Raw genomic sequence first — 21,887 nt, 5'->3', positions numbered from 1 at the left:
TGTGGTATATTTTTACATCCAGTACTCTAAAGAGGTGAGGGAACAGTACACCCCGCTGTGTACCATGTGGCACTGTAACAAACTTCTAGAAGGTAGTATGGAGTCCCTCTGTGATCTCGATGTGTGGAAGGATTTGTTAAACAGAACATAAAAAGCTGTAACCATTCAAAATTGATAAATTAAAATCAAGAACAAATCATCAAGAGATATGATATTTAGAAAGAGTTATAGGCAAGTTGAAAAATGTGAAAAAATATTTACAATACATAAATCTGAAAAAAAGATATATCTGTGACAGCTTCTGCAAGTTGCTAAGAAAAGACAATGCAATTAGAATCATAGGCAAAACGTATGAATAAGCACTTCACAAAGGAGGGTATCCAAATGCTAATGCGTATACAAAAAAAAGAAAGCTAAGCCTCCTTAGAAACCAGTGAAGTGTGTATTTAAACCCACAGAGAGATCTACTACATATTATCAGGATGTGATCAAGATAATATGAAATGTGACAAGGCCAATAATTGGTGGTTATATAGATTAATTAGTATGTTTCATATTTTACACACACATATATATGTATATATTATATTCCATTCAGGTATACCCCAAAAGACATGCATTGCATGATATTGGCATCTAAATACATATACTAGGATATTCATTACAGCATTATTCCCAATAGGTTCAAACTAGGAATAACTGTCAATCAATAATGGAATATATACAGGGGGGAGTATAGCTCAGTGGTAGAGTACCTGCTTAGCATGCATAACGTCCTGAGTTCAATCCCCAGTACCTCTATTAAAAAAATTAAAAATAAATAATAAACAAACCTAATTACCCCTAAAAGATAATAGAATATATAAATTAATTATGATATATTCATTCAATAAAATACCAAACAACAGTGAAAATTATCAGAAGATCTAACATTATGCAACTACATGGATTAATACCACACACAAAATGTTGAGTAAAAGGTATGACATGTACAAAAATAACTCATAATTTTATGCATGAAAGTACAACATGAATCCATACTATGGTGTTAATAATGAAGATAAAATACATCTGGGGAGATGGAGATTAGGAAGGACCACAAAGCTTCTGGGGTGGTAATAATGTTCTGTGTCTTGACCTCGATGCTGACTGTATGAGTAAATTAGTCTATAATAATTGAGCTCTAACACTTACACTATGTAAATTCTATGTTACTTAACGTCAGTAAAAAGTTCTAAAATGCCTAACTTGATGTTAATTTGAAAAGACACATCTGACACAAAATTTCACTGAAAGGTGAGACATTAAAGTATCAACCAAGTTCTGGCACCCAGATACAATGAAAACTTTAAAATAAAAAAAGGTGAGGTGGAAAGAATGCAACGGGGGAAATCCTGCTATCATATGGAGAGGAGTAAAGGAATTCAAAACAAATGGGACTAACAAGAATTTAAGACAAAACCCAGAGAAAAATAAATTTCTGAATTTTTTTTTACTTTCAGACTTACTCAGCAAATGGCATTCCTGTTTCAAAGAATACATTTTGCTATAGCATATATATATTAAAGATAATGTAAGAAGTAGTAGAAATATATTAAAGATAATGTAAGAAGTAGTAGAAATTTGAATGAAGCTGTAACTATGGAAGAAAATAAACATAATTTATACAAGAATTAACTCACAAATACTCTCTGTCCCCAAATTCTTTTACAGCTGAGTCCTTTCAAACTTTCAATGAAGATATATTTATAATGTTATGTGAACTTTTTCAGAATATGTTGTAATTCTGATATTAAAACATGACAAAAGTAGTTTAAATTAACATGAAAATAAAAAAGAGATATCACTTATACCATATGTAAATTTCTAAATAAAATAAAACATTTAATATTACAATAAAATAATTGTGGACTATCATCAATTTGATCTTACTCAAAAAAATGTAATGATAATTTATTATTAGGAAACTTTATAATTTGTCATGTTCATAATCACAAATCTTAATAGGTGCTCAAAAAAGTCATTTTACATAATCCAATCTCCATTTCTCATAAAAAATCAGTAACCTACTAAGAAAAAAATAGTTATTTAATGAAAACAGACATCAATCTGAAAGCAAAATCAAATCATTCAGTTGGTATTGAAATGGCTATTCCCATTATTAACTGATAATAGACAAGCATATGCAGTACCACTACTACAATTTAATGTTGTTTGATACATACAATGAAAGGCAGAAATTAAATCTCTATGCATAGCATATAACTGAAAATTCAATTTATAATATAGAAAACCTAATAGAATCAATAGAATATTAAAATTCAAAAAGTCCAATGTCATTCATTACTAAGTCAATATACATGGATTAAGAAATTTCCCAAATATTAACATTTACCAAGATATGAGATGATGATAGCTACTTTACACATAACTAACTCTAACAATTCAATAAAAACCCAAACATCCAATTACAAAAATGAGCGATGACTTGAAAATTTTATAGAAAAGAAAAACAAATGCCTGGTAACCAAGAAAAGACAACAGTTTGCTATGTCTTGTTCTTTTGTACCTTTCATTTCCCTTTCCAGTGTACAGATGATCTTGGCTCCTTCATTCTACTTATTTTTTCAAAACACATTTCTAATTAATAGAAAAATTATAATTGGAAATTGTAGTAACATTTTCATTAATAGATGGAAACAAGGAGAAAATCAGTAAGCATATGTACGATTTGAAAAACACTATCAACTACTTGACCTGTTTGATATCGTAGAACACTCCACTTCAAAACATTCAAGTGCATATGGAACATTTACCAAAATATTATACACATAACGTGTCTCAACCAATTCACATGGGTTTGAATCATGCATAGTATGTTCTTGGATTTGGTAATGAAATTAAATTATAAATCAGTAACAGAAATACCTATGAAAAATAAACAAATACTTAGAACTAAATAATATACTTCTAAATAACCCATGAATTAAAGAAAACAAAAAGAAAATTAGGAATTCCTTTGCAATGAATGAAAATAAAAATACAATGTATAAAAATGCATGGGATGCTGCTAATGCAGAATGTAAAAGGAGAAGATATCTGTAACATTAAATGACTATGTAAGAAAATAAATGTTTGAATAATGACATTAACTTGTTCCTTAAGCAACTAGAAAAAGAAGAGCACATTAAACCAAAATTAAGTAGAAGAAAGAAAATTATAGATATTGGAAGATAAATCAATAAGATAGAAACAGGAAAAGTGAGGATACCAAAAGTTAGTTATTTGAGATCAATGGAATTGAAAACATTTAGCCAGGCAGATCAGATGGAAAACAGGAAAATACAAATTACAAATATCAGGAATGAGAGAGCTGCCATTTATATTTAATATCTGCATATATTAAAAAGGATAATAAGGTAATACTGTGAATAATATTATGATAATATATCAGACAACTCAGATGAAAGGTACATATATCTTGAAGGATAAAAATTGCCAAAGTTCACTCAAGAATAAATAGACAACCTGAAGATCCCTATATTTATTAAATAAATTGAATTTGAGTTAAAAACCTTCCCACAAAAAAACCCCACAAGACTCTGATGGTTTCACTGGTGCATTCTATGAAACATTTAAGAAAGAAATAATACCAATTTTTTAATCTTCCTCTTCCAGAAAATTAAAATGGAACAATTTCTTCCTAACTCATACTATGAACCAACCATTACCCTGATAACAAATTCAAACAAAAACATTGTTAGATTTCAAAAAAACAACAGACCAATATTCTTCATATAGATGCAAAAATTCCAAACAAAATTTTAGCAAAATCAAATCTAAAAATATATCAAAAGGATAACACACTTCCTCAAAATCCATGAACGCAATCTTATCATAAGAAAACACCAGACAAGCCTACACTGAGAAAATTTCTATATATTTCACCAGTACTCTTCAAATGTGCCAATGTCATGAAAAATCAGGAAAGACAGAGAAACTGTTATACCCTGGAGAAATTTAAACATAATGACTAAAGGCAACATGGTGTCTGGATTGGATCTTGGGTCAGCAAGAAGATATTATTGTAAAAACTGGTAAAATTCTATTAAAATTTGTAATTTGGTTAATAGCATTGTACCAATGTTCATTTCTTTGTTTTGATAAATGTGCCTTTTTTATGTAAGTTACTATGAAAATCTAGGTAAAGAGTTGAAATGCAAAAGTGCTAGAATAGACAAAACAACTTTGAAAAAGAAGAAAGTTGGAAGAACAACATTACCTGATTTCAAGATATTAAAAAGTGACAATATTTGGGTTGGGTTGTTTGGCTTTTTCTTATTAAGTTGTATGAGCTGTTTATATATTATGGAAATTAAGCCTTTGTCAGTCTCATCTCTTGCAAATATTTTCTCCCATTCTGTAGATTGTCTTTTTGTTTTGCTTATGGTTTCCTTTGCTGTGCAAAAGCTTATGAGTTTAATTAGGTCCCATTTGTTTATTTTTGTTTTCATTTCTATTGCTTGGGTGTTTGAGATTTGCAGATACTAACTATTATATATAAAATAGATAAACAACAAGTTTCTACTGTATAGCATAGGGAACTATATTCAGTATCTTGTAGTAACTTATGGTTAAAAAGAATATGAAAATGAAAATATATACGTTCCTATATGACTGAAGTATTGTGCTATACACCAGAAATTGACATAATATTGTAAACTGACTATACTTCAATAAAAATATATTTTTAAAAAGTGACAATAGTCAAAACCATTTTGTATTGGCATAAAGGTGGATAAATAGATCAATGGGACAGAATAGGAAGTTCAGAAATAGACACAGATATAGATAGCTGATTTTTGAAAAAAGTGCAAAGGCAGTTCAGTGAAGAACAATCCTTTCAAATGACTTTGTAATAATTGGATATATACAACTGCCCCCCCAAAAATGAACTTTGATACCTCAAATTGCACACAAAAATCAGTTCATAATGAGATCATAGATCTAACATAAAACCTAAAACTATAAAAGCTCTGAAAGAAAACATAGAAAATCTTTGTGATTTGCATTTTGGTGTAGTTTTTAAATGTGACACCAAGACCACAATCAACAAAAGAATAAATGAGTAAGTCGAATTTCACCAAAATTAAAAACTTTTGCTGATCATAAGACACTGTTAAGAAAAATGAAAAGACAAACCATAAACTTAGAGAAAATATTTGCAAGGCATATATCTCATAAAGGAGTTGTTATTAAGAGTTTATAGAGAGAACTTAAGAAAGTAAACTATCCAATAAAAAATGAGCAAAATATTTGGACAGCTTTCCAAAGATGATATGTGAATGGGAAATAAGCAAATGAAAAGATCTTCAACATCATTAGTCATTAGGAAACGCACATTGAAACCACATGAGAGACAACTAAATAACATTAAAAACAGCTAAAATTTTAAAAGCTTGCCATACTAAGCACTGACAAGGAAGTGGAGGAAATGGAACACTCATACACTGCTGGTTGAAATATATAATAGTACGAGAAGTTTGGGGGAAAAAAAGTTGACCATTTTTTAAAAAGCAAAATATACATGTATCATATAATCTAGCCAGTCCACTCTTAGTATTTACCCAAGAGAAAAGGAAGCATACACCCATAAAAAGGCTTATAGAAATAACATTCCTTGGAGCTTCAGCTTGATAGTCCAAACTGGAAATAACCCAATGGTCATCAACAAGTGAATGGATTAACAAATTGCAGTAAATCCATATATCATTATACTATTACTACCAATCTCAGGAATCCTATCTGCAGATGAGTGTTTGAGAACAAGATGTTCACAAAATGATCGACAAAAGAACTGATAAAAAACAAAGATAGTCCCACAAGCCAACCTCAGTTAATATTGCAAATGTAAGACCTTGTAAACAAAGAGAGTACAATGAGGTAAATGCTTTCTGTTCTCAATAAACCATCAAAAGGGAAATAAATGCATTCCTCAAGAAACCCTTACAGTAAAAGCAAAAATAATGCATAGATGCCTTAAAAACTGGTGAAAGTTGGTTTAGGATTTAAAATATTCAGTATTCTTACTGTGTGTATAGATTAATTTTCTCACAATTTCTACTTAAGTTAATACTCAGAATATGTAATATCTAATCTTTTTTTGTTTTTTTTTTTAGCCTAAAGTAACCTAGCATTGTTGTTTTATTCTGTTCAATTGTTTGGGTTGTTTAAACCAAATTGACTCTGGCCTGACAAACTCTCAAGACTTATATTAATATTTTTGCAATTCAAGAGATTTGAATTTAAAGAATTTCTTGGAAGTCAATTCTTAATGCACCAAACTCAGAGTAAGGATTGATCACTCAAGGAGGATAATCCTCTTTTGGGAACCAACTGCATAAGAGGCTTTGGCTCAGATGTACAGAAGACTTCAGAGGAAACCTCCGTAATCCAAGGTTTATCTCTAGTTTGACGTGAGTATCTGACATTTCTACCTTGTAGGGCTCAGACATTCAGCTTTCATCTGCTCCCATGTATAAGCCCACGAGAATATCTCTCAGATTTATTCTTCAAGGCTACCTTCTCTGGACTCTTTTTATCACATATGCACATGAATCCACACGTTCTTGATTTTTAAAGTGCCTCTTACCAAGAGAAGTTTCATGAAACCTATAATCATCTGGCTGTTTCAGTGACTCTTAGAAACAGGAACTTGAGCTACTACCATGCCAGGCCATCTTGTAGGCTATATGCAGATTTCATTTCCTGTGAAGAAAAGTAATCCAAGGACACTAGGTTCTAGTGCACAGAAAAATAAATATAATTAAACATAATTGCTACTATTTTTATAATTCTGTATTCCATAAAAACTGTGAGCAAATTCTCCACTTCTCGGCTGCAATCAAGTTGTCACCCAAACACAAGGACCTGTTAGTGGAGTCTACCCACGAGCTGTGCAGAAATCCATCCAGAAGCAAATATCACTGATATGTAGCTGTATTCAACACTGTCTATCCTCTGTGTCCTCATCCCCTAGATGAGTTCAGGGACCATGGGTTTGGTGTGTAAAGAGCAGAGTCAGGTCAGCCTAGCTTGGCCACATTAGATTCATTGGATACGTTGAACAAGGCCGCAGAATAATATACTTTGTAAAAATCCATTCATTTTCATACTTCTGTATGATTTTTTTGGTTATATTTTCAGAAAAATTTCCTCAGAAACAACTTTAAATCAGCAACCTTCAATATCTTAACAGAATAAAAGTGACAAGGGCATAGGGTGCAACAAATCTAAATCAAGTCCGAAAATGGGAGAGACTGAAGGGTAGAGGCAGAGTGGATACTCGGCATGGTGAGAATCCAGACAATTTGCTAGGATTCATCCCTTCCCACCCACAGGATACGTGTTGGCATCACCTTTTAATAAATATCCCTGTGCAATCCATTCCAAAAAGCACTTTGGAGCCACACCAAAGAATAGTTTTCTGAAATGCAAGAGGCACAGAAGAAAGAATAGGGAATTTAATTCAATGAACTACTGTGTAGCCAATTATGTCAGGTGTAAAAACGTAAAGATTATTGGGACATATGCAGTCTAAAGTTAAAGAAGAGGTAGTAAGTCGGGTGCAGACAGAAAACAAGACAGCAACACATGGCAAAATGAAGAAAGTGTTCTAGAAATGAAGGATAAAGATGATGCTTGGAATTGGAACAGAAAGTGGCAAAAAAAGAAAGATTGCCGAGCTTAATCCATAAGAACGTCTGAGTGACTTGCATTTGGAAGAATGAGGAGGTTGAGGAGGAGGAGAAGATGCAAGAGGGGGACTCACAAAGGATATAATCCAGGAGTGATAAGAGATACAAAAATGAAAGGAAAATTTTTAAAGTCCAAGCAATCATTCTCTAAGTGGTATTCAATAAAAAAAAGGGTTATCAAGAGTGGTGCCTGAAAATTAACCATTGAGTTCACTAACGACTTGTTTGAGAGCACAGTTCCAAAAGAATACTGGGTGTGAAGTGGAGCCAGTGCAGTTAGCCTGACTTTAAGGAACTGGACTGTGAAGAGTTAAGTACAGTTGGAAAAGGTTATCTTGGAGGGAAGACTGGTTGATGCTGTTAAAATAGAGAAACACTTGAGCATACTGCTAGATAGAAGAAGAAGAAGAACCGCAGGGGAAAAGTGATGGCGTGTCTCACAGGTCAGAGCTGGAGGATTAGTTGGGCAATGGAAAACTTTTGATGTCCATGTTTTGAAGGAGAATAATTCAGGAGATTAAAAAATAAAAAGAGTCCTCCAAATGAAAATGAAAGTACTTCCATTTTTCTGATCTATCACATATACTAAAAATGATGAAGGAAAGTAGAGGGTAAGTCCAAAGGAAAATTCACTTGGGAGATACTTTTAGGAAATACATAGTTTGTCAATGTCTGAACACTACCCACCAGTCAAAGGAGCAGAAAGTTCACTGTTAGAGAAACATACTCAAACAAAATTACATCTACCTCTGTCAAAATCGTAAACCAACTATTTGCAGCCATACATCCAGCCAATTCCCCCTGACCTACAAAGTACTGAGTAGTACTTTATACAATACAAAATATTTCACATCATTTGGTTTGCCAGGCAAAATCTCAAGCTTGCTGCAAAGATTCTCAATTTACGTACAGGCTGTAGGTTCCCTATATAGAAGAACACCACAAATTGGCAAAAGCTGGAGTTCAATGTGTCTTTGTATGATGGGAGCCAAGGGGGGTGGGGAATCTTAACAAGGTAACACAAGAACAGTAAGCCTGGTGGGGTCACTTTCAGCTCCGTCCTGCAATTCTGTACTATAGCAGTATGCATCATGGCCCAAAAGTCATATACAGAAGGACTCCTCTAGACACTCTGGGAGAAACCAGGAGATTTAAGTCTTCTAGCTTTGTCTGTTAACAGGGCAGCAACAAGCCAACTAGGATCTAGGGATTATCTGCAATAAACATTAATTGGCTTAGTTATAGACACAGATGTAAAAATAGAGGTACAGATACAGATACAGACATCCTGTTGCAAGAGTATCTTCAAGCAAATTTTTGTTCTGTTTTATGTAGGAATCAAGGGTTTCTTGAAGTGTATGTACGACCAAGGATCTCAGGATCACAAATATGAAAAAATGTCCAAATTCCTTCATGCTTAAGGCAGTTCTAGCCTATCCAACTAACATCCTTCCTATCCAGTCCCAACACTCTCCCAACCTCCTTCACCATGTACCTACCAGAGACATTAGCAAATATTGAAAATGCATAAAATACATAAATTGACCCCAGACAATATTTTAGGTATGGAGATTATTTCAAACATCATTCTTCTTCTGTATTTTGAAATTAAATTAAATTTTTAGAAAGCAAATGAATTATGCACTATTTGGGGTCATCTACTCAGTCAAGAAAATAACTTCTAATAGAGCTGTACAGAAAGGTCAACTTCTTAAAATTTTATTTTTGTCCTAGCAAAGATAGGAATAACTAAACACCTGGATGATTAATCATTTAAATAGTTTGATAAATGTGTATCATTCTAGTGTTTCTATGTACCTGCATTTTTATACAAATATGAGATACTCATCATTTTCTTTTTGTTTGCTTATTTACTGAAATAACATGGATTTTTTAAAGTTACTAAATATTCTCCTCAAATAAAATTTTAATCAGTTTTCACAGTCCATGATTCTTTTTTAAAATACCATTATTTAAGACTTTGTAAATCATGATCTTAACTAATATTTTTATACATGTCTGCTTCTTTTAGATTACTTTCTAGAATTAGAATTGTAGGATAAATTTTATAGTTTAAGACTTTCAAATATATCGCTAAATTTTCCTCCAGTAGATTCGTAAAAAAAAAAAATTGCATTCCCATCAGTAATAGACAAGTGACATTTAGCTACCTTGCAAACTCTGGCTCTCAAATACTTTCAATATTTACCTCTTTCTTGGCCTTCATTTCATGACCACTTGTTTTAATATTCGTATCTTAAATATCAACTAAATTTTGGCTACTTATATTTCTCTACACATTAAGGCCTTGGTCATTTTATTTACCCATGGTTTAGTAAATGTGTTCATCTTTGCTATTGTGTATAAGAGCTCTTTATATGTAATAATGTCTACCTTTTGTCACAAATGCTGCAAATATTTCCTCTAGGTCATTTGCCCTAATTAATTCATCCTACCTGAGAGATTGTCTTTGATCAACCCAGTATGACCATTTTACTCAAGATTTATATTTTTTAACAGATTTTACTTGTGTATGAGAACATAAATAGGAGTTTCAACATAGTTCAGGAATGCTACATGGTGCCACACAGCAGAGTAAAGAGGAAGGAATGTCAGATAATATCAACTTGACTAATGCTAAAGGCCGTCAACTTGATCAACAGAAAAGTACAAGGAAAAAGCTATAAGGCTCTTTTCATGTTACTCTCAAGTAACAGAAGTGTGTGTTCGTGTGTGTGTGTGTGTGTGTGTGTGTGTCATCAAGTCAAGAATGCATCACTGTTCTATGAAATGTGTGAACTTCTCTGCCAGATGGAAAATCCAGAAAGGCTTCACAGAGGAAGTGACATATGAATTGGACTTTTGAAGGATAATTTCACCATTGAAGAATCAGGGGATGGTCACCCTATGGAAATGTACAAAAGCATGAAAGGACCTAAAACATAGAGGGGCAGCAAGAAGTTCACTGTGGCAGTAACTGGACACTGGAAGCAGGACAGGTGATGGACCCTTGCAAAAATGAGGGTGGCAGCAGATGAAGAAGGACCCTGCATGCAGTTTTGAAAAATATAAATCTTATCCTGGAGGTAACTTATGCATAAAGAAAATGGTCAAGTGAACAAGTGAGACCACTAAGATGAACATTAAAAATCAGCCTATAGACTCCCTAGGTGGGAACCAAGTAGCGCAGTACAGTGTCTGGCTAATCAGCTGCTTGTTGCTAATACAAGTTTATTGACCTTAATGTGTTTCATCAGAAGTGTATGTGCTCAGAAATCAATCATGCAATTCAGTATTAGGTTCACATTATTATTGCCTATCGGCTTTATTCTGGAGCCAATGTAGCTTTTGAGATTGAGATTTGAGATATTTCTTCAAAGCCAAAAAATCGATCTATAAATCAATTGGCCAATAACATAATATTTCTAATAATTGAATTAAACTACATTTTAGAATATGGTATTCTATATTCTCTGGCCAAATTTGCATAATCATTTATTCTTTTTTAATAAAGTCACAGTTAAACAGTATATTGAAAGTCTAATTATCTTGATGGTACAAAAATTGAAACTATCAATGAAAATGAAACAGTGGATCAAGTTTTCATAAGATCAAAACTTTGTGCAAGCAACTTTCTTCCTGGAAATGGTCACTAGGTTTAAAACAGCAATGACAATAATGTAAGGGAAACGTTATATACAGGTCTCCAGAAAGCAGCTGTGCAAACAAAGGGAAGAACCTTATGGAAAACCATGACACATTAAGAGACCTGTTGATTACATTTCATGTCTAATTCAAGAAATTTTGCTTATACAAAATCAAAAGCATAGCCTCAAATGGATCACTTGGTAGGTTGCACATTGCCTTCATATTGCTTGATTCATGCTTTTCACTTAACAGAACACCCCTTGCAGTCTGAATCTAAAATGATTAGATTTCAGTAATGCAGATTTTGTTCCAAATGCACTAAATTAGTTAACACATATACATAACATTTCTACATCTTTGTGTATTTGAAAATAGCATAATGTTTATCATTTTAAGATAAGAATGAAATAGGATACTTCAAAATATCATATTTGGCAAGAAGCTAGCAATATTAGTCTTCTTTTCCAAATGCAAGAGATTAGTTTTCTCATTGTGACAACAAACTAAAATATTGTCATGCTGACAGGTAATATTTTAGTACTCTAATTTACTACGTTTAAGCACTGTCTAACCTTTTGCTTATTGGAAAATAAGCTTATAGGACTATCTTCAAATAAACTACTATTAATGTGTTCACCTAAAATTTTCCACTAATTTAGATCATTTCTTAAAAGATCTCCCATTTAAAAGATAAATCTAGATCTTCTATGCCCTTGATTATCTAAGATTAAAATATATTCATCTACACTGGAATTTGACACAACATTGTAAAATGATTATAAATCAATAAAAAAATGTTAAAAAAAAATTCATCTGAGCTTCAGTATTTTTTCCAATATTCCTTCAAATAATCTCAAGAAAAACAAATTATAAACAAAGATAAATCAACTTTTGGATCTTATCTACCTAGTTAATATCTCTTTTAAAATGTACAAATTAAAAAATCTTCCTATAAGAGACAATCCTTCAATATTTTCTCTTGAAACCATTGTCTGATGCCACAAAAGGAATTTTGCTATATATTTTTCCTAAAACATAACATTGAAAGGGCAAATAAAAAAATGAAAACTCTATTTAGATCTTTGATGTCACAAATACCTCAAATCAGAATGACTCCATTAACCGTTTGCTATTTTCCTCTTCCTCCAATTCCCAAATATTTTTAGACATAGAAAACTGGGAAACAGTAAGTGAAGTAATATTGAAATAACTATGGTGGTAATAATAATCGACAGCATTTACACCCTCAGTCCTTGCTCTATACGTTAACTTTTTAAATGCTCTACTACAACCCTTTTCAGTAGATATTATTATGAACTCCATTTTCGCAGGAACAAAGGTTCTGCCCTGTGGTACGCACACACTGGGTTGGACTTCATGATTTTTCTTTTCAAAGGTGGGTAAGAAATATTGTTTTCAGTCTTTTCCTCTGGCTATAGAAGGCCATTTAATTCCTGTTTCTCTATCTTTAAAGGATAAATAACCTTCAGAATCATCATCCCCTCTGCACTCACTGCCGCCAGCATCTGTTTTCAGTCATCCGCTGCATACCTTCCAAGACTTTTCTCTTCATCTTTCTGACCTTTTCTCTCTGACCCAGATCTCTGTACCTCTTTTCTCAATTTGCACTCATTTTTCCTAACCCCTATTCCTAAACCCTTCTTCTATTTCATATCAAGCTCATTGTTTTTATATGCTCCTCACTTATACTATTCTCAAAAGTTGCTATGTCAACAATTTTAAGTATTTGAGGTGAAATCCAGATGTTTGTATTGAATAGCAGTGCCAAACACCAGACATTTAATATAAACAGTATGTTTACAAACCCTTTCGTACTGGATAGAATATTTTTTAACTCAAGTAACTAGCCAGAGTTTTGAATGTATATAAGAAAAAGAAACATTAAAATCATTAAATGTGAAAAATCACGCTTCTGTATTCTTTTCACAACTTCAGCTGGATTCATCTGAAGTATGGAATTTGTGTTTTAGCCTTATTGTTAAAAAGCAAATATATATATATTGTTTCTATTTTTTAAATCAGTTGAAGGATTGGTCATGAAAGCAATCAGACTGGAATATGAATTTATTTTTTTGTGAAAAATTACAGTGAAAATACCTCAATTTTCTAATTAGTTAATCATAATATATGAGTATTGATTGTACCCAGGTTTCTTTATATTAAGAAACATATCAGGACTTTATAAGAACTCATTATGACTGGGAAGAAAATTAGGCAACAGGGTTACAATTTTTCATTTATGTTAAAAAAAATCTAGATTTGGTAAACCAAATTACAGCCCCAACTATTCTGTTTTTTAGCTCTATGATCTTAGACAAATTATTTATATTCTGTAAACTTCGGTTTCTTCATCTGTAAAATAAAGATAGTAAGTACCGTACATCTACTATGTTTGCTACAAGGAATAACGTACTTAGTGTAACATCTAATAAAGCATATATAATCAATAAGTTGTCATTTCTATTATTATAAATAATTACCAAAGTCCCATTATATAGTAGAAACTCAAGTTATGTAAATACCTGTCTCATAACTCTTGATAGTTGATTTGTATTTGAACGTTCTTGTCTATGGGAACCTATGATGGTTTCCCTTAGTTATGGAATTATAAGAAATGAAATACTGAGAAACATGTATTAATACTCCATAAAGATTTCAGAGACCAAACAGAAATGAACAGGACCTAATTAATGTGTGTGTGTGCATTATGTATCCTATATATAGGAGATACGTAATTTAATCTAGCATGGCAAGTATACAATGACATGTAGATCTTGGCCCTCCAAATCTGTTGCTTTTGACTTTACTGCCTAGCTATTTAATTTTTAAATTTTCCCAAGAACGAACTAATTTTTTTAGAATCTCACATTATTATTTTTCTAATTTACCTAAGCCTTTTTTCTATTTTTAAGTAAAAAAGTTGTTTTTTTTTTTTTTTACTGAGATTTCTACTACATTTTATAAAGATGAAAACAAGAAGCTAACTCTGTATGTAGAAAACTCTTGTAAAAACATAGCCACACACGTATTTCATTCTGATTGTTGTACTTGAAGCATGCACTTGGGAAAAAAAAATAAAGTCCATGTATAGAGAATCGGTTCACAATGAATGAAAAGGGAGGGCCTTACATTCAAATCAAAACTATTGTATCTAGACTTAGCATGATAATTTCACAATAAGTTTAAGGCAATCTCATTTAACTAAAGAGAAATATTGTGTTCTCCATCTGAAAGATTATCTTCCAATACATATGAGATTTTTTAAATGTATAGGAATGCTCAGCAAAATTTCAGGCTATCAAAACTGAAGTATCTGATTAAAAAACTCTACTGTTTAAGGATTTATCCTAGCATATAATCAATCATAGAAATGCACTTTTTTATTGCTTTTTTTCCTTGTACAACAGCTGAAGGAAGAAATAACCTCAAAATCAGTTAATGTAGGAAACCAAGAAACATATTCCATTTAATCCCTATGTTTCTTTATTTTTCTTCCCACAGTAATAAAATATCCCTCTCTGCAGAGGCTAAATTATTTGAGTAGAAATGTGGAGTAGGCAAGTTTCAGAATCACTTAAATCTTTCAAACCCAGACTATGAATAAAAACAAACTTTCATCATTTTTTTGGCAAGAGGTAAAAAATTAAGCAGGGATATCTTAAAAAAGAAAAACATGCTTACACCTTTCTGTCTTGTGATTAGCTAGCAGAAGTTCCTTCTGCTATATAATGTACTGTTCCTTCCCTGAAGGACTCATAAACTTCTCAAGGCAACACCTAGTTAAATTGGGCATTTATTAAATTTCACTATCCTTTTAATTCACCTTTGAACCTGGAAGAGGTTATTAAATTTGGCAGCCAAAAGTTCCCTTTTACACCTGCAAATAACAATTGAATCCACAATTAAGGATCATTTCCTCTTTTTTGAAATTCAAATAATGGCATTAAAACCGAGTGTAATATTTTTATCTGCATCTGGTCAGGCTATTTCCTGGCATTTGGGATGAGGTAACAGGATGACTGCATAAAAATGCTACATAAAGATGCTGAGATAATTTCTAGGTGACTTCAGAAATGCAGACAACTTCTAGACATTAGAGTATGCAGTATGCACAGACCACACACCGCTAAAGCCACTTTAAGGGGGAGGGGTGATGGGGGCAGAGGAATTGACTTTTGTTTCTACATGAAAAAAAAAAATTAAGTCAACCCTAATATTTAATTTGGATGAAACATATTAAAGAAAGTAGATTTCTAGTACCCTTAGAATTCATTATCCAGAAAGATCTGAAACATTTAATACAATGTACCCTTCCTCAATCATATGCCCTTTTCTCTTATCCACTTGTATAAGCATATTTTCTGCAGCAGTTTTCACTTCATTCATTTCTTATCTACCAGAGTTCTAGACATCTCCAAAGCCTCTCTCACACAAATCATCTGAAACCTGAAGATTATATTCAATCTCTGTATTGCATTCACTACCTGTATTCATCTGAAATAGGCTATTGTGTGTCAGTAGCTACTCCATTTTTATGCTACTAAACTCTTTCCTAGTTAATCCAGAAAAGGGTCTCATTCTTAACTCCAACTAAGAGTTTTCTAAATTTTATCATTTTCCAAGAGTTCTTTGCCACTACCATTTCGTATATTCCCACAGCCCTGAACTCAAAATACGAAATACGAAATACATGGTAAAGTACTAACAAGGAACTATAACAAATTTGCAGAACCATTGTTTAGTTCACGAATTTTAGAGCCAGAAGAAATCTCAAATGTTTAGTTCAAACTGATCATCTATGGATGAGGCGATTGAGCCCCAAAGAGATTAAATAACCTGACTAAGATCATTCAGCTTGTTAGTGACATTTCCCAAGACTGTCCTGGTTGAATTATAATTACCCTGTTATCTCTCCAAACTGTCCCAGTTTAAAAAATAAATCAAAAGTTTGCCCTAGTTTATGTAACTATTCAAGTCTCAACTGGAGGCTGACCGTTCTCCTCAAAACAGTTTTTTTTTTAAGCACTTAATCCTAATCCCTATGAGTGTCAAGTTTTCCCTGCTTTTTAAAAGTAACTAAACTAAAATCAAACCAACCTACAAAAGATGTAGTAACTATTACAGAGAAATGTGTCTTACCAAATTATTTTTTTTCATTTTATTAGACTCTGAGTTTCTTTGTAAATACAGACCTTAAAATAAGTTCTATAAGAAAGAAATCAGCAAACATCTAGGGCATAGTTTGGAAGTGTCTGTATTCAACTCATCAACGAGACATTACATTATTCAACTAACACGTATACAGTAAAACTGGTATCAACAGGACCACTGACGGAAAGTCAAAGAAATGGGTCATGTAAGGTTATGAAAATTGGGGGAGGGTTTAGAGTGAAGGGTAGAAAGATATTAGAAAAGATTTCTTATTTGGGAAAAGATGCCTTATTTGGGAAAGCACTTGTACGGGGCACGATTCAAAAGCCAGGATGCTGGAGAGTGAATCAGAGAAGAGAGGAAATGGTGACATGCTCAGGGAACATGAAGTAGTTGAGGCAGATTGAAGATGAGACAGTGGCTTTGGGAGTGGGAGGCAGGAGTCTGGGGCGGTAGAGAGAGGGATGTGAAAGTACAGATGATCATTTTATGCAATCCAGTAGCCAGTGGGAAGCCAGTAAAAGTTTCAGAGGAGTTGACAATAAACACATTTCGTGGCTAATCTTATAGTAGTTTGTAGATTTCCAATAGATATCATTTTAGAAAGTTGTTGCAAATATCAAGCTGTGAAGTAAAGAGGAGAATCCAAACCAAGAACCAATAAGAACATGGATCAGGAAATCAATCAGATCTGGGTTTGAAAATGGTTTCTGCCATTTACTGAGTGTTTTCAACAATTTTCTTAGCCTTTATAAATTTTTTTCCAGATCCTTCCTTTGTAATTTAGGAAGGATTAATAGGGAACTCATTATTTTGAGGATAAATGAAATCGGACAACATATTTGGCTCAAGGCCTAGAAAATAGTAAGGATTCAGTCAATGTGAAATACTATTGAAATTGGTATTATGAAGGAAGTAAGTAGAGTGGCAGCCCATTGTTAAGACCAGTCTGAGACAGATGAATAATAAAGCAGCCCTTGATAATAGTCATTGAATTTGATTTTGTTTTTATGCCAGGATTCTTAAAACATTTTAGAACTTTGAATATTAGGAAATTATTTTGATTTACAAAAAAATTGTTAATTTATACTTTCTTCTAATATAATGTATAGTATGTATACAATATGAGATCAGATTGAAAGTGTTTAAGAATAGTTTTGTAATAATACTATGATTAAAGAATCCCTTTTTGGCCCATTGTCATGAAGGCATTGCAAAATTTTCTAGTTCCTGCTAAACTCCAATCAAACTTGAAATATAGTGACTTCCATTCAACCGAGGGCAGTATGCCATGAATTCTGAAACATATGCCACTAATTGAGCACGACCATTAATGGAATTTGATTTTGTCCTCTGTTAATGGCCCTCCAATAAGATAGATTCCTAGGTACCCTCAAAGCAGGCTGTGAGCTTAGAAGAGATAGATAGCAGGCAGAGATGCAAGCATCATTAGCATGATGTTACTTGGACTCCATATGGAAAAATGGAAAGTTAAATGATTGTGAAAAAACTAAACTTGGTATTTACTTAAAATTTTAAAAGAGAGTGGTTATGGCCTGGTAATGAAAAGGCACTGATCATTTTTCACTCTAATTAATAGTACATTTATTGACTTAAGCAGTAGATTTTAAATAAATAAAGACCAGTTCAAGTTTTACTTTCAAGCATATGGGACTTCATTCCAACTCAGAGTAAATTTTTCCTCTGAAAAACAATACAAATTTTGACTGGAAGACGTTGTTACTCCCACTTTTCTGTTTAAAATGTTATAAATACACATACACACACACACACAATTACAAACAGATTTGTCCCAAAATTTTAAGTACTGAACATTTTATGAAGTAAAGATTTTCAGTATAACAATAGTATGCCATGAATTCTAGTTTTGTTCTGTTTTGTTTTTCTTGTTGCCGTGCAATAGGCAACTATCCAGCAAACTTACTGACCCACCAAAATTCCATGCGCTGTCAGGACCAAATGAGGATTTTCCTTCTTCCTGAATAATCAGATAGTGTTTGCAGGAGATACAGCTCATCAGCTTCAGATACCCAATACTGTTTTAATTATTTTAATTATGAACTTATGTGTATTTCTTTTCTTTTAAAAGTTTGTACACTTTTGTATTTTATAATTAAATTTAGATTTTGTTTAAATTTCATGAACAGATTATATTTAATGAAAAATCTATCCTGTTAGCATGATATAACTCAACCATCAGTTTGACTACAGAATGTGGCCAGAAGTGCCTTTTAGGATCAAAGATGCTTTTTAAGAAAGAGAAAAAAAAAACCTCATTTATACCCTTTTTCAATTTTCTTCTTCTCTTTTTTCTCTCCCTTTCACACTTTCTCTGATACATACATAATTGTACAGTAAAACGACTCAAAAAGTTCACCAATTATAAGTTGCACAGCATTCTGCTGATTCAGACCTAACAGTTTATAAAAACTGGATTTTCTCATTTAACCCTTTGGTGAAGAGAATTTCCACATTAAGTTACTACAAATCCCTACCATGTGATAATGAAGTTTGGGCTATCTATATAGTACTGTATGTGCCTTGAGCATGTTTATTTAGGATATTTCTAAGGGTTGCAAGTAATGGAAAATCCAACTTGCCTGGTTAACAATGAGGAAATATTTCATAAAGCATTAAATCCAGAGAGGTAGTGGATTCTGAGTGAAGTAACCTCTGAATCTACTTCTCTGTAAACCTCTGATTTGGCTTTGCCTTCCTCCTTGTATTTGTTTATCCTCAGTCTGGTAGCCAGGTGATTTTATATCATATATTTTTAGCATCTCATCCAGACATACATGGAAACATTCAGAGACAGTTAAGAGACCATTTTCCCCCTGTGTCTCTTTCTTAAAAATCATTAAATTCTTCCCAGAAGCCCACTGATGAACTTTGCCTCACATCTTACTGGCCAGAATCAGATCGCTTGCCCACTCCTATGTGAATTTTTGTCCAGAGAGCTGGGATTACCAAAACAGGCTTGTCTATTCAACTTTCAGCCCCTAATGTTGAGAATAAAATCAATTGTGGCACTTGGCACACTGGACAGAGAAGGGATGGATATTTTGACAATACTGGGAACATTCAACAATAACCATTTTGGAAGTGGGAAGTAGGGTGGAACGGATTCTGTAGGCAAACAGTAGAAGCTACTTGAAATTCTGAGTTTTGAGGTGAACTCTCCTACCCATTAACCTCCACATGCCCTGATCTCTAAGGGCACATCTGAGATGGGACTCAAGAGCTCTAAGAGCCCTTTGCGTTTTTGGTGGAGTTGGGGACAGAATTTGCCTTAGGGATTGAATTTCTGAGGCTATTATCAGTCAGCCTCCAGGTTTCTTTGGCAACACAGAAAACCTTAGCAAGCTTTTAGTCTTCCAGTAATTGCAGGGGCATCAGTACCTATTGTCAAAGTGATTGTCTTAGTTTTGAATCTTTAAACTCCTGTAACCCATCGGACAGACGCTTGTGTGAGAGGTCCCTTTCCCTGCAACTCTGCCTTAAAGGAACTGTAAAAGTGGCTTTGGGTAGAGATCTGTTACGCTAAAAGGTAAAGACCCCGATTCTTGTCATACCCGAAAGACAAGTTTACAATCGGGAGACGGTGCGTTGTGTAGCAAAAGATTTTAAAAGATTTATTTTAAAAAAAGAAAAGTATACCCCCAAGAAAGGGAGACGGGCTGATGCAAGGAAAGAAAAGCAGAGGTTTTTGTCTCCCCTTGTCTCTTACACCCTCACTTAGAAGTGGTCTCTTGATTAATTGATGGCTCTCGTTCCTGGAACGCTTAGTCATGTTTGGCTTCTTTGTGCTTGTCCTTAACCATAGTACATACAGAAAAACCCATGGGGGAGTTAATTATAATACAATGAAAACTGGGTTATGTCTCATTAAGTCCTTTCTGCTACCAGGCAGTCTTGGCTGCCGGGTTTTAACCAGTTTCTTGCTGACATTCATTGAGAAGAAGTAAAGCCCCTTTATAGCGGGCATAACACTGTCTTCCAGACCTTCCTCCCTCTCCTCCACCTATTTGCCTGGTGCCCCCACTTACCTAACTACCCAAAAGATCCACCACTTGTAACCTGCCTTTGCATTACGACTAGTTTTTCAGAGCAGCCCCAACTGACTGTTCTCTTCAGGAAAGGAATGGTTAAGAGAAGACACCTGGGAGAAACTTGGGAATTTGGGGCTATTTTTCCTTCGGTTAAGGCTCCATTTCTCTGTCTTAAGCTGCCCTAACTTCAACTTGGAGAGTTCAGTTTTCCTGTCTAACAGATTACATGGTAGTACAAAGGAAATTCATGCAAAATTAAATCATAATTACCTCAATGGTAAGATTTCAAGGAAGTTTATTTTTCACATTACTGGTTGTTTTCCCAAATGAGCTTGTATATATTTTGAAAATTTTTATTCAATTCTTTGTGCAATAAATTTCAGACAGATGATAGGAAGACAGATAGGTTTCATATTTTCTATTTCTGTGTGTATGTATTATATATGTAATTTAATTAATTTTGAGTTAGACAGAAATCAGCTGAAATATGAAATTAATTACTAAACCTTAGATAAATATTTTTCTTGGTAATAAAAATACGTTCTTAAAGCCTTCTTCTAAATCTAAAAATTGTGAAAGTATTAAATGGTTGGGGTCACTGGAGTGTGAGTTTTAGGACTCCATACTGATACTTTGGAAATGAGCATGGTTTAATTTTTGTGTAAAAATGAGATAGTTAAGACATAAAATTATAAGGCATTTCAATTGTCTAAACAAATATTTTTAATAAAAATACAAAAATGTTAGAGGAGCTGAAAGATAAATGTTGTAATGTAATTAAAATATCCTATAAAAACAGAATACTTTTAGACAAAAGACATCACCACATTATGGGGAAATGGTTAGAGCCTTTATCTATTATAAATCCAAAGATATTTTATGTTAAGTAAGTATTCATCTCTCTCCTGAATCATCTAATCAATAATTAATTGCTGTATTTTTCTAAAATCATATCATGTATTTACTTGCTTCTTTTTGGGAACATTTCTTCAGAGCTTTATCTTTCACTGAATTTCCAATTTATTGGTTGATTTTCTTTTTTTTTCTTATGAGCAGAAGACACACGCCTACAACTTATTAAGAATTTCTAGGATCTATGCATACAACTTACGTAAAGATTACCTACTATACTTCAAAACCTCAAATTTAATGTTCTAAATTGGACCAATTCCCTATAAGTTTGCTGCATTTGCTGTTACCTTGAAATTTTATGTATCATATTCCTGGATAACTTTCACTA

Source organism: Camelus ferus, chromosome 1 (assembly GCF_009834535.1).
Source record: "Camelus ferus isolate YT-003-E chromosome 1, BCGSAC_Cfer_1.0, whole genome shotgun sequence".
Taxonomy (NCBI): domain Eukaryota; kingdom Metazoa; phylum Chordata; class Mammalia; order Artiodactyla; family Camelidae; genus Camelus; species Camelus ferus.
The sequence above is the reverse complement of the archived record's forward strand: the minus strand, read 5'-3'. Positions refer to the sequence as shown.